General features: G+C 40.5%; 1 protein-coding gene across 1 annotated transcript in view; it reads right to left on the minus strand.

The window, feature by feature from the left end:
• PDE4DIP (phosphodiesterase 4D interacting protein) overlaps positions 1-14,100 on the minus strand; it is a gene marked incomplete at both ends in the record, with an annotated part of 225,879 nt that overhangs the window by 190,302 nt on the left and 21,477 nt on the right. The gene's annotated exons all lie outside the window — the stretch shown is intronic.

Genomic DNA, 14,100 nt, shown 5'->3' on the forward strand with positions numbered 1-14,100 from the left:
AGGGAAGGACTGTTCTCAGTAGGAAGCTGGACGTAGAGCGGAGCGGTGCGCGGAGCTGTTTTGGGAGCTGGGGCCAGAGGCAGCCCGCGGTGTGCGCACACACTCCCAGGCTGAGACACGACTGGCTGGCACGAGTTGCTCTGCACCAGCTGAGCTGTCAACCGCGAGGGGAGGCGGGGCTCCCCACAGCCAGTGTGCTGGGGCCGAGCCGGCCCAGGTTGCACGCCGCCGCCTGAACACACCCTTCCTTCTTCCCTGCCTGGATGATGCTGGCATTGGTGCAGAGAGCTTAGAGGCCTCCTTACCCAGCCCTCTGTTCCTCGCCTGTCCCACTGAGAGGCTTTGGAAAAAACCAGCCAACTGTCGGGAAAATTTGGAGAGGAAGTCCTTTTGTGTGCCTGCATCACCCCACCCACAGGTAACCCCAGAGCCAGAGCTGGAGTCTAGGAAGGTTTTAGGTGCAATCGTGGGTGAATGCACATGCAGACACTAAATGATCACAGGACATGATGTTATTTTCTTAGAGATCTGATATGTTAGTGTCACCACTGACGGGGAGACCAAGAACCTTCCTCAGTAAGGGAAGCATCCTTACAAAACCTTGCAGCCTTATTAGCTGCCTCCATCTCAGACATCCTGCTTTTATGGTATTCTCTCTCCCTGGGTTTCAATTTCCCAAGCACAGAGGCTACAGGGCTCTTCCACTAGCTTCAAGAGGGCAGAGGGTTCCTGAACTTCCCAGAATGCAAGAAAAGCTTCAAGACAGTAGCCATCAGGACCTAGGATTTTCCCTATAACTGTTCTAAGATCATGGAAAAGGGCTCTTTGGGGATGGTGCTGCCTGAGACCCTGTATCATCTATTTATGTAACAAAGTTTAGACATGTCAGACATTCTATAATTAAAGAGCTTACAGCCTTCAAGCTCCTTTTTAGCTCTAAAATAAAAACTTTTTATTGAGTGACATAATCACTGTTATTATTAGCATTACCACTGACCTTTTTTTTTTTAATTTGCAGAAAGCTTTATAGTGCCCACATGTGGCAATGTTGACATAGTTGTATTCGTTTCACAGATGATAAATTTGAGAACAAAAACGCTGAAGGTCTCTGTCAAGGCTCTGATACAGGCCGTCTTCTACATGGTGTCGCTCTGGAGACATGTCCTCTGAAGAAAAGACCAACAAGCCTTCTCTAGAATGAATTGATTCTCTCAGGTATCCTAAGAGTTTAACTCAGGAAGGACCCTAGCATGGCTAAGTATTGCTGAGACTGTGGGGAGCCTGTATTCTTGGGGCACACTATCATTCTTCCTCCCATCTCTTGGGTTAGTTCCCCTAATTATCAGTACAGAATAAGGGTTGGGAGGGCAGGGTAACGCTAAAACATTTGAGAGTTCAGAAGAAATGTCTGAAAGGCCCCTAGGCTAGAACCCCCCCAACCTCAACACAACTAGTACCTAAGACCACACTGCTCCTGAGCTTAGAATGTTTCCAGGAAATGTTTTAAGGTCCAGATTGACCTGATTGACAAGGTCAAGCCTGTCCAGATTGACAAGGCTCACAGGTCACTTCTCTAGAAAAAAATCTCCTGCTGCCTCTGAAGCCAAAAAAGAAAGAAAGAAAGAAAAAAAGGGGGAGTATGGAGAGTCAAAGTTCCATCTTCCATACCAAAGTTGGTACTATATTTAGTTTTGTCTCAAATCAAATTATGGGCTACTGAGTTTGGAGAGGAACTCTGTCTACAGCCAGACATGTGCTGCGTTCAAGAAATTATAGCACTAACTAGATAAACTGTGGAGTCCCAGAAGCGAGGCTAGAAAATATGCTTATTCATTTTTAAAATAACTTGTTTACTAAGTTCATAACACATTCATTGTAAAAGACTTGAAAATTACAGAAAAGTATATAGAAAGTAAATTACCCATAATACCCAGAGATAATCAATGTTGAAAGTTTAATTTCTTTCCAGTCTTTTGAAAATATATCATTTAACCCAAATGCTGACTCTCTCTTACACATATAAGAGTATATTATTGAAAAAAGAAATTTTTTTTGTTTTTAAAATTAAATGCATTGTCAAAAGAACTAACTTTTTGTCTTATGTTTTAAAAGAAAATATTCACCCACATATCTATTCCTCTAGCACAACAGTTTAAATTTCTCCATATTCCCTACAATTATTATCCATATATGTTACATACCTATTTGTATAGTTACAATTATGTACAGCTTAGACATGTTTATATCCTCTTTTTCATTTATTAGATATTTGTCCATATTGTTAGAGGATGTTCATATTTATTATTCTAATGATTGTATATTATATAAATCAATGTAACCATAGTTTACTTAATAATATTCTATTACTGCATAGTTATGCTGTTTCTAATATTAGACTCTTATAAACAATGCCTTAATGAAGTTTTCCTACCTTCATTATTTTAGTCTTTTGAATTATTTCCCTAGTATAACTTCTTAAGGTATAGGAATTTTAGGATAAAAGGACCTTCTAATTTTAACATATTGCACAGCTTCAAGAGCACTAGGATTTATCATTTTAGTTTTTCCTTATTTAACAGATAACAAATATAGTAATAAGGTATTTTAGATATCTGTCTATATCTATCTATATAGTATATAAATAATTTAATGTCATCTCATTTTACTTTATATTTCTCAGAATACTAACTAGTAAGTAGTATTCCTCTTGTATATGCTTACTTGAAAACAATTATCTGTAGTAGCTAGTCATGAAATTCTGCTGTGTTGAGTCATTGTATTAGTCATCCTTTTGCTGAAACAATGCTGCTTAACAAAGAGCTCCCAAATATCAGCATTGTACAACAAACATCCAGTTCGACTCAAGGATCTATAGTTCAGGTATGGCTTGGTTGGGCATGTCTGCTTCATATAGCTCTCATTCCAGGACCCCCACTGAAGAAGCAGTGGATACCTGGGGAATATTCTTCTCATGGTAGAGTACAGGAGTGTAAGAGAGTTGGCAGAGACTGTGATGTCTCTTAAAATCTCTGCTCAGAATGCATACATTGTCCCTTCTGCCATATTCCATTCCCCAAAGTAAGTCACATGGCCAAGTCCAGAGTCCTTCGTGCAGAAAAGTACACTCTGCCCACAGAGTGCAGAAGGGGTGAGTATTTTGGAACAACAATAAAATCTACCAGTTACTGTCAATTTCCACTGTTGTACTGATACTTGAAGACAATATTTGTCAAGATGAAGTTTTCATCAGCTGGGGTCTCTGAGTGACTCTGATGATCAGTGTTCCTGCTGGCCCAAACTGAACATGTGGAATGAGCAAGAAATACATTTTTGTTGTATTTCAAAATGTATACAATTTGTTGTATTAAGTTACTGAGATTTGGGAACTATTTATTACTGCAGCATAATGTGGTCTACCCTGACACACTTTTTAAAATTTTTTTCATTTCATTTTATTTTTTTAACTCATTTTGAGACCAAGGCAGAGAGAAGGCTATAGATCCCATGGATCATTATGGTAGACAGTCACACATCTTCCTTTTTGCATATCTTTCCCAGTTTTCTGGATTAGAACTCAAAGAATCTGGATAGATAATGTTGTTAAATTAAACCAGTTAACATTATTCTTTCCTGAGTACACTGCTTTTGCAATGGTCAATTGATTGTGCTTCAGGAAATGTCTAAATTGATGATAAGGGACAAAAAGTAGGAAAGTATCTCTGTCTTCATACTCAGCTCCAAATACTCCAGTGGTACTTTAACCTTCCATTTATTTAGTTTTTTAAATTTCCTTTCCCTTCCTTCTCCCCAGCTGGACTCTGGGTAAAAAGGACTATTGCTCTTTTTTTTTTTAAATTTAATTAATTTATTTTTGGCTGCGTTGTGTCTTCGTCGCTGTGTGCAGGCTTTCTCTAGTTGCAGCAAGTGGGGGCTACTCTTTGTTGCAGTGCATGGGCTTCTCATTGCAGTGGCTTTTCTTGCTGCAGAGCACGGGCTCTAGGCACGTGGGCTTCAGTAGTTGTGGTGCGTGGGCTCAGTAGGTGTGGCTTGCAGGCTCTAGAGCGCAGGCTCAGTAGTTGTGACATATGGGCTTAGTTGCTCTGTGGCATGTGGGGTCTTCCTGGACCAGGGCTCAAACCCGTGTCCCTTGCATTGGCAGGCAGATTCTTTTTTTAAAATAAATTTATGTACTTATTAATTTTTTGGCTGCATTGGGTCTTCATTGCTGCATGCGGGCTTTCTCTAGTTGTGTTGAGTGGGGGCTACTCTTCATTGCAGTGCGTGGGCTTCTCACTGAGGTGGCTTCTCTTGTGCAGCATGGGCTCTAGGCATGCGGGCTTCAGTAGTTGTGGCAGGAGGGCTCAGTAGTTGTGGCACATGGGCTTAGTTGCTCTGCAGCATGTGGGATCTTCCTGGACCAGGGCTCAAACCCGTGTCCCCTGCATTGGCAGGCAGATTCTTAACCACTGCACCACCAGGGAAGCTCAGGACTATTGCTCTTGATATAGATTACTCCATGAACTATAAGGTAATAATAAACATAACCATGTCTAACATATTTTTGCCATATTATCTTCTAAAAGTGTTATATGTACTGATTCCTTTCATCCTCACAATAACATGATGAGATAGGCTCTAGTGAACTCTGTTTTGTAAGTGACTACTTTGGGACACAGGGAGGTAAAGTATGTTGCCTAAGTATACAAAGCTGATATCTGAAACCAGTCTAGCTCCATAACATAATGCTTAACCACTCACTATGTGCACTGCTTCCCTGATTTTGACCCCTAACATTCACTGAGACTTAGATAGGAGGACGACGTCTGCAGCGTCTGTCGTTTCACTGCCCACAGTTGGCTTAGCTGACTTGGTTAGTGAGCAGATGTCTCCTTTGTCCCTCACAGCTTCATGTCCACCTCTCTAACCTTGGGTTTAAAAAATGTCCTTTGCAGAAAGGAATCATTCTGCAGCCAAGGATAGAGTGTCTGTGGTAAAGATGGCCACAAATTCTTTCCTTCTTCTCCCATTGAGAGGTGGAATCTAATTCTCCTCCCCTTTAATCTTGGTTGGCCTTAGACTTAACTGACTATAGAATACAACATAAGGGATGTCTGGGCCTGCCAGGGCTAATTAAAAAAAAAAAGGCTTGCGCCTTCATGCAAGACTCTTGAAGGTACTTGCTTTTGAAGCCCTGAGCTGCCATATAACAAACTCCCATGCTAGAGAAACCATGTGGAGAAGCCCTGACACTACATGGAGACAGGAAGGAGCCTAGTTGAGCCCTCCAGCTAGCAGTTCCCACCAAGGTGTCTGGCATATGAGTGAAGCAGTCTGGGACCTTCTAGATCAGTTCAGCCATCAGCTGGATGTAATCGAGCAGCTCCAGCTGTGGTTATATGGAGTAAATTTGCCCTGCTGGGTTACGCTAGAATTACTGATCCCTAAAACCATGAGACTTAATAAAATGTTTTTTGCGTTGAGCCATAAGTTTTGGAGTAGTTTACTAAGTAGCAATAGATAGCGGAGCCATATTGGGTACCTGTAAGTGGGTTGTTGCTATAACAAAAACCTAACACAGGTGGCAGTGTCTTTGGGACCTGGATGCAGCAGAAGCTGGAAAGACCTCTAGGAGAGGGTTAGTGAAGGCTGGAAGGACACTGAGGACACTGCTAGAGAGACTGTGAAGGACAGTGAAGAAAATATTATTGGGGGCTGAAAAAAAAATGACCTGTGTTATATACTGGCAGAAATTTAGCAAAACCATTCCCCGTGGGAATGTGGAAAATAGAAAATGCACCTAATGAATCGGTAGATCTGGCAAGGAAAATTTTTAGGCAGAATTTCAAGCGTACTAACTAGTTGCTTTTAACCACATATGATAAGATAGGGATAGAAAAAGATGGGCTAAATAAAAAAAAAAGAACCATTCAGTTTTTAAGCAGAATTGAGAGTAAATATAACCAGGAGTTGCTAGATTCAAAAATCAAACTGCTTCTCTCATCTTCAGTTTCTCCAAATAGCAAACGCTTTCAAAATAAGTAGTCTCAGGGAAAAAAAAATCAAATCCGAGATGTAACTATTAGACACATGGTTAAGACCTCAAGAAGGTTTAAGGTGGCACCTCATATACCATTTCAGTCAAACAAAGAGGCCAGTACGAATCTTAAGGGTGTGCCTTTCCACTAGACAAAAGAGCTGCTAAAATTTTAAGGGCCCATTATTTTACAGCAGCCTCTCAGGCAGCCCAAGGTACAGAAGACCTTGTTTCAGAATAAAAAGTGGTATGTCTTTTGTCTAGGAGACTTGATTATAAATTAGTACAAAAGATGCCCTCAAAGTTTTTAAGCAAATTGTACCAGCAAGGACTGAAAGGGGTTAAGAGAGCACGGCATGAAAAGATACCTTTGGACCTTCAACCAGCTACTGAGGGAAAGCAGGCTGAGAAAGTTACCCAACTGCAGAAAAGGATCATTTCCTATGAAAAAAAGAATGACTCAAAGAAAAAACCCCAGAGGACAGACCCCAGAAGCCTCCTCTTCACCTGAACTTGATTTAGATGATGAGATTCTGGACTTTTGAACCGACCCAGTAAAAGTTATGAAACTTCTGGGGGATTTGGGAGGAAGTAAGCAATGCATATAGTAATGTTTATGGCCAAAAGGTGCAAGAATATCATAGATTAAAGATGGTTGAAAATTCTTCGCTACTTCTCCCATTGAGAGATGGGGTCTAATTCTCCTCCCTTTGAATCTGGGCTGGTTTTAGTGACTTTCTTGACACATAGAATGCGGCGTGAGGTCATAAATTCTGAGGTTGGGTCAGCTTCCACCTAGGTCTCTTGATATACTGAGCTGCCATGAAAGAAGACTGATTACTTTGCTGTAGAGACACTGAGGAGAGGCCCCAAGACCACTTGTGAAATAGTCAATATTACCCAGCAGTCCACATGAAGGCACCAGGCATCACTTGGATTCTATGCCTGATGTGAGTGAAGTTGTTTTGGGACCTCCAGAGCAGCCTTCAGCTGAATACTACTGAGTGACCCAGGGAATGCCACATGAAGCAGACAAATTGCTCAGCTGAGACCTGTCCAAATTCCTGACCCACAAAAATCACATGATATAATAAAATGGTGTTGTTTGAAGTACGTCATTATGCAGAAATAGACAACTGGAGCAATGCCTTAAAATGTACACAATAATTCTGATACATTATTTCATTCATTCATTCAAAAATACTTACTGAGGACAGTTATGTGTCAGGCACTATTCTATATACTAGGGACACAGCAGTTAAAAAAATAACCAGCAAAGACCCTGTTTTCATGGGGTTTACAGTCTACTGGGATAGACAGACAATAAACAAAGAAATAACTACAATATGCCAGATGGTGATAAGGGCAATGAAGAGAAACCCAGCAGTGTTAAGAGAGCATCCCAGCAAGGCAACCCTCTTTTATAAATGAGGAAATGGGGCCTTAGAGAGACTAACTGATAGGTCAGTAAGAGAAACAGGTTCCCAGGTATAGTAAAACTGGAGCTTCGTGTGGTGAAAAACTGTCCAATAGAGTTCATAAATTCAAATCTGTTATCTGTATTATTAGTGCAACAGAGGAATCTAATTGGCAGAATTGAGGCTTGGATGGATGTACCTGGTTACCCAGGCCATGCAAGTAACCTGGAGAGAAAAGGTTATAAGTACTATATGAATTGAAAGATCTGCCCTTCAGTAGCTGGAGTGGGTCAGAGGCTGGGGAGATGTGTGACTCTGGGGACTATACAAAGTAAGTGGCAGCTGTGCCTCAGAGCAACAGAAATCAAAACCAGGAAGAGTTTATGAGAGATTGGGAAATACCCCTTGGGATAAGCAGAAATACTTGTGATGGGGAAGGGGGCTTTGTAAAATACTTCATTTCCTAAATGAAAAGGTGGGAGTTCAAAGGTAGCTAATGCTCATGAGACTTCATTTATTCCCACAAGCTGATAAAACTCAGGGACAGTTTGGTTACCTTAGTTCACTCAATTCAACATTGGTTCAACAAATGCTTACAGAGCATGTGCTAGGCATTGTACTACATGTTTAAAATCTAATGTGGGAAGTGAGGCAGGAATTCATCAAACCAAAATACAAATCGAATTGTGTAAGTGCTACCATAAAGGTACAAAGAGGAACATAAAGGAGGGAGTGATTAATTAAATCTGATTAGAGAAGGTTTCATAAAGAAGGTAGTGTCTGAGTAGGGTCCTGAAGGATGCCAGGGATAAAAAATTTTATCATATATTAGGATTGCAAAAGACAGTAGTTTTATTTAAAAATTTAAATTTTCATTGGTAGAAGGAGAAATGTTCCCAGTCTCCTCTGAGTGACTGCCTAGGGTCCCATTCATTTGGAAGAACTGTGCAGCAAAGCTGATGTCACTGGCTAAGGGAGACTTGGGTTCAGATCTGCCCTGTCAATTTCCAGCTTTATGATTTTGACAAGTTACTTAAACTCTCTGGTTTAGTTTCCTCACTTGTAAAATAAGTGTAATGATAATGACTACCTAATAGGGTAGTTGTGAGAACAAAATGAAATAATATAAGAAAAGTGTTTAATTCATTGCCCAGCACACTTTAAGCATTCAATAAATCATAGCTATTCTTTTGTTAATGTTCGCAAACCAGGCAGGATTCCAACCCTGTATAGAAGTTGTGAATTTTAATTTCAGTTCTGCTCCAAACTGCTCTCTCGGGCTAGGCCAGTGACCCAGATTTTCCATTTCTCAGCTCTCTGATTTATCATATGAGACCAAGGCACTGGCAAGGAAGCTGAATAAGCTGGTTCTCCCACTTCCTGGATGGAGTTCCAGGGACAAAAAAGTGGATACTTCCTCCGTCTTGTATTCCTCCCTTTATCCCAAAACTTCTCCCCCTGTCTTGAAGACTGTGTGTATTTGTGTGTGTGTGTGTGTGTGTGTGTGTGTGTGTGTGTGTGTGTGTGTGTTTATTCACACTTCACTAGCGAGCCTTGTCTGTCAGCTGTAACAAAAGCGTCAAGGAAAGAAATTATGACCAAGCTTTCAGACAGCTGGTGGTAATTTACTCATACAATCCCCTTCCTTTCAACACCCACTATTTATGTGTATCTGATGTTGGAGGAGGGGGAATCATGCAAGAAATGTGGTATGTAAATTTCTAGGAAAAAGGGGTTAGAACACTGAAGAAAGACTTGTGTGAATTACCTGGATAATTCTCCTTGCTTTGAACATAGATATTGGGCCTTAAAAATTGAAGGGACTGATGTGAGGGTTAATAAATAAATTTCTGGAACCAGAAACAATACTGGAATAAATTAACAAATAGCTTTCAAGGCATTCATGACAATTTCACCATCACTAAAACCCGAGTCATTTTCCAGGACAGGACAAGCAGCTCCAGTTCAAGGCTAAGAAGCATGTTATCAGGCAACCTAGGCCGCTTAAAAAACCCATGGAGAGTATAACTAAAGGCAGTGATGATCCTGGTTTCGAGCTCAGATTGGATTCTGAATTAGGAAACATATTGCTAAGGACAAGGCAGCCATACAGCTATGGTCCCTGTCTTTGTTTCTCGTGTCATATGATCTACTAGCTTGTCCCCCAGTTGATCAAGGTGGATTTTTCTGGCTTTAAAATTCTGGCAGACACTAAGAATCCCTGGTGTTCTGTGTCCTTGATAGATTAGGCTTTATATATATATATATATACACACACACATATATATATATTATGTTTCATATAGATGTATTTATATATACATTTTCATGTATATAGACCCAGCTGGCAAGGGTTCAGATATTGAGATACAGCCTCAGAAAGCCTTACACAATCAAGAAAAAAATGTTAACGAGAAAAATCCCTCATTTGTATGTGCACTTTTGTTTCCATTTTCACGTTGTATTTATCTACAATGTGAATCCGTTTTTAAAACTTTCCATTTTGAGAAAAATTTAAAAAATTTTAAACATATGGAAGAGTTGCAAAAATAGTACAATGAAGTTCTACAAATCCTTCACTTGATTCACCAATTGTTAACATTTTGCCACATTTGTTTTCTCTCTCTCCCTCACACACAATTACTGATGAACCATATGAAAGATGCAGGCACTCCACCCCTAAATATTTCAGTGTGTATCTCCTAAGAATAACTAAAATTATTAAATTACTGTGATTATGTAAAAGAATATACTAGCTCTCCTAGGTCAGCTTTTGTCACTATTAAACAGAACCTGATTGATGTATTTGCATTGTTACTTAATTAATATCAGGAGCTCTCCCTGGTAGCTATTTGGCTTAAATCTGCACAACCAAGAGGGCTCATCAAAATAATCACTCCAAGGACAAAGGCGAAATATACAACAGAGACAAATTCCCTCTTCTACACTTGGCACTACTGGAAGTAAATTTCTTGGCAGTTTAGAACAGCTGTTTGTCCTTTCTTCCAGCTGGCAAGGGTTCAGAAATATTGAGATACAGCCCCAGAAAGACTCATACAATCAAGAAAACATTTTAATGAGAAAAATCCCTCATTTGTATATGCACTTTTGTTTTCATTTTCATCTTAGCATATAAGAAGCCAAAATACTGAGCTGTGGAGTTCAATATCAAACATCTGGCAATCCTAGACAAAAACTGAGCATACCCCAACAGTCCTTTATCCTTGCAAAGTTCACGTGAGTAGAGTGGCCATAAGAGTTAATCCCATTCTAGATCATATCAGTTCAGTAAAAGGACAAACACACCCAACTTTAACCACTATGATTCTTTTCAACTAAAATAATCTTTAAATTAGACAAAAAGTATTTCCCATTTTTAGGCTAGGTCTGTGATATACCAATAGGTATAGAAATACTAGCTGACTCTAAATCAAAGGTTGTGATATAAAGAAAAGAATGATTGCATCTTCTATCTGTTGGCTTTGGTAAATTCTCAGGAGACAGAGGGAGGGAAAAATCAAGGCCAGAAGTTTCCTGGTACTGATGGGCTGACAACTGGTTCAAGCTTTTGATTCAACCGTGAAGGAGTTCAGGGCTGGACCTAAGGTGAGGGGAGGGAAGTAGTCACCTGTGGTACAAATTTTAAAAGATGTCAGAAGCTCGGTAATCAAGACAAATGCAATATTCAAATGCAATATTTTAAAAAATAAAATTATTGCAAAAAATCCATAATGAACAAAATGTCAAAATCTTAAATAAAGACAGGATCTGCATGTGCATAATCCTGGCAGTGAGCGCCTTACTTGCTCCACTCTGGTCGGCACCCTGTTGTTCATCCCAGGTGGTGTGACAAGAGCCAAACCGGTACTCTCTAATGCTGTGTTCTGCTGACCTTGTTGGCAACAGCTCTCTGTGTGTAATGAACTGCCAGGTATCAGGTGGTACCTTTAAGACACCACAGGGCAAAAGTGACTATATGAGCCAAGGCCAGCTCTTCCAACCTCCTTCCCGAATAGTTTTAAGGCTCAAGGGAACGTTTCTGGGTTTTATAGGGCATCAGGGAGATGATAGAACAGATGAGAAGGGGAGATGGTGGAAGAGGGAAAAAAGAACAGTTTACCTCATGAGTTGCTGCTAATATAACTAGAATGGAATTTTCAAGCACCTATCCTTTTTAAGAAAACCCTGAGCCCTTACTCTCAGTTTGAGGTACCTGCTCACTCAACTCAAAAACCAAATCCGCCTCACCTTTAGTCTTTCTGTCACATGAACTGCAGTTGGCTTTGGAAATCAAAGTAGCCACGCTACCTCCTCCATAAAGGCTGCAATGAATTCCAGCTGCTTAGGAAACTTCATCAAACTGGAGCCTCTCCTTTGGCAAGAGCTGCTCACGCGTGAGTACCAGAGCTGATGGTGTGACACTGCAAACCACCTACAGGTGCCCCTGCTGGCAGAACCTATCTTACAGACTCAGCCTTACAATGTGTCTTGTTTGGCCATTAGCTGGGACATGAAAGGTCCAGGTAATCACAGTCACCAACACTCCCCCTACATATGATCCTACACCTGACTTGCTTCAACATCTATGTTACCTGCCAGGCCTTCTGTAGGCACCAGGCATTTGCATGTTCCTTCATGTGGCTTGCCTGGCTCCTAGTGGTGAGGCACTCAGGCCTTCCTTCTTCCTCTCTACCTACATCGGCCTCACAAGGACAGCCTGTCTTGCTAGTCTTGGGTCCCTTGTACAAATTTTTTTTTAAAAAAACCTACTCTTTGGACAGGATGTTAGAGTCATAGCTCTGAACATTAACCTGGAGAGCTGAACCATTTGCCAGGTTCTTGACAGCTCCTTCACCGAGGGCCAGACTCTGCTTCCAGTTTTCTTTCATAGAAGGCAGGGCCTGACGTTTTAGCTCAGTTTCCAATAGCTTTATTTTTAGGGATTGGGCCTTGCTTCTGGTGCTCCTTGACATCCACAGAGCGAGTAGGGAACTGTCCTGAGAGGATGGGGTAAAGGGTAGGGAAGTCTTGAGGGCCAGCTGAAAAGGAGGGAGGTGAGAGTCTTTTAAGGTTTCACTGAAGCAAGGAAAAGAGAAAAGAGCTGCAGCCACTGCAGAGCTGAAGTTGAAGGCTGAGAAAAACTAGCCCCTGTGTCAAACTAGAAGAGTAAAAAGAGGGTATGAAATTTAGAGACGTATCAAAATTTGGCATTGCCATTGAGCCAAAATCTGCTATTTGGCTTTGGCTTTGGCAAACCCAACAACTGAATGCTAACTTCATATTGTTTCTTACATCTCTGAACTTGTGCTCATGTGGGTTCCCATAATAGCTAATCAGCATAACATGCCGGTAGTACAAATAAAGTATGCCATCTAGATTTTTGTTAATATCTGAACAATCACTCTCAGATACAAGTAAGTATTCAAGGTATTATTTGGAGTGAAAATCTCCTTATATGATTTACATGTTGAAATTCTGGTAATCCTTCAAACATAAAATTTTAGTTATTACTTCAAGAGTGAAATGATGCAACAATGAAAAGTGATTGTGAAAGTTAATAATTTAAAAATCAATAGTTATTACTTTTATTAATAACATTAATATCACTATTAATAATTATTTAAACTGCATATATTCCCCCAGTTTCTGGCTCTCCCAAGCCCTGACCAATCTGAAAGCAGCTTTGCTAATTTATATTAGAAACTAAACTACATGTACAGCGTGGTCTCCCAATAGGTTATCTAAGGCAGAGTTCCCCAACCAGTCCCCCTCTTATGCTGCAAACAAGTTACACTGTCTACTCAGAAATCAATTCCCTCAACCCTAAGGCATCCAAGAAGACAGCCAGAGCCGGTCACTGCCAGCAATACCTTCCAGGGATACTTGGAGAGCTGACTGAGCTAGCAGAGTCTGAGGTTTTTATTGTTCTGAAGATACGGTCAAAAATCTTTAATAGGACATACATAGCTTGGCATAATCTTTAGCCTCAGCTCTGGTTATACTCCTCCTTGATTTTTGTGCTTGATTTGTAATAGTCTCATTCTAGAAGGAAGGAAGGGAAGGAATAAATACTGTTGTTCCTCTAATTTCCAGGAGTTCAGGTAACGGATGCAGACGGTGGTAGCCAGTCTCTAAGAGGGCCCCCAATAATCCTTGGTAATCACACTCTTGGTATTGGAAAGAGATTTATTATAAGTGATTGGCTCATGTTATTATGGAGGTTAAGAAATCCTATGATCTGCTTTTGGAAGCTGGAAACCCCAGAAATTCAATGGTGTTGTTCTAAGAGGGTCCACTGTATAAGTCCCAGTCCGAGGTCAAAAGACTAATATCCCAGCTCAGTAGTTAGGCAGAGAGAGAGAACAAATTCTCCCTTCCTCCATCTTTTTGTTCTATTTAGGTCCTCAGTGGATTGGATCGTGCCTACCCACATTGGGGAGGGCAATCTGCTTTACTCAGTCTACTAATTTCAAATGCTAATTACATCTGGAAACACCCTCACAGATTCACTTAGAAATAATGTTTAGCCAGACATCTGGGTACCTTGTGATCCAGTCAAGTTGACACATAAAATTAACCATCATAAAATAAAAGTCATTGAAAAGAGAAAAAAAAAATTAACCATCATAGTCCCTAAGTTTTGGGGTA

The sequence above is a fragment of the Leucopleurus acutus genome (assembly GCF_964270905.1).
Source record: "Leucopleurus acutus genome assembly, chromosome: 2".
Lineage (NCBI taxonomy): Eukaryota > Metazoa > Chordata > Mammalia > Artiodactyla > Delphinidae > Leucopleurus > Leucopleurus acutus.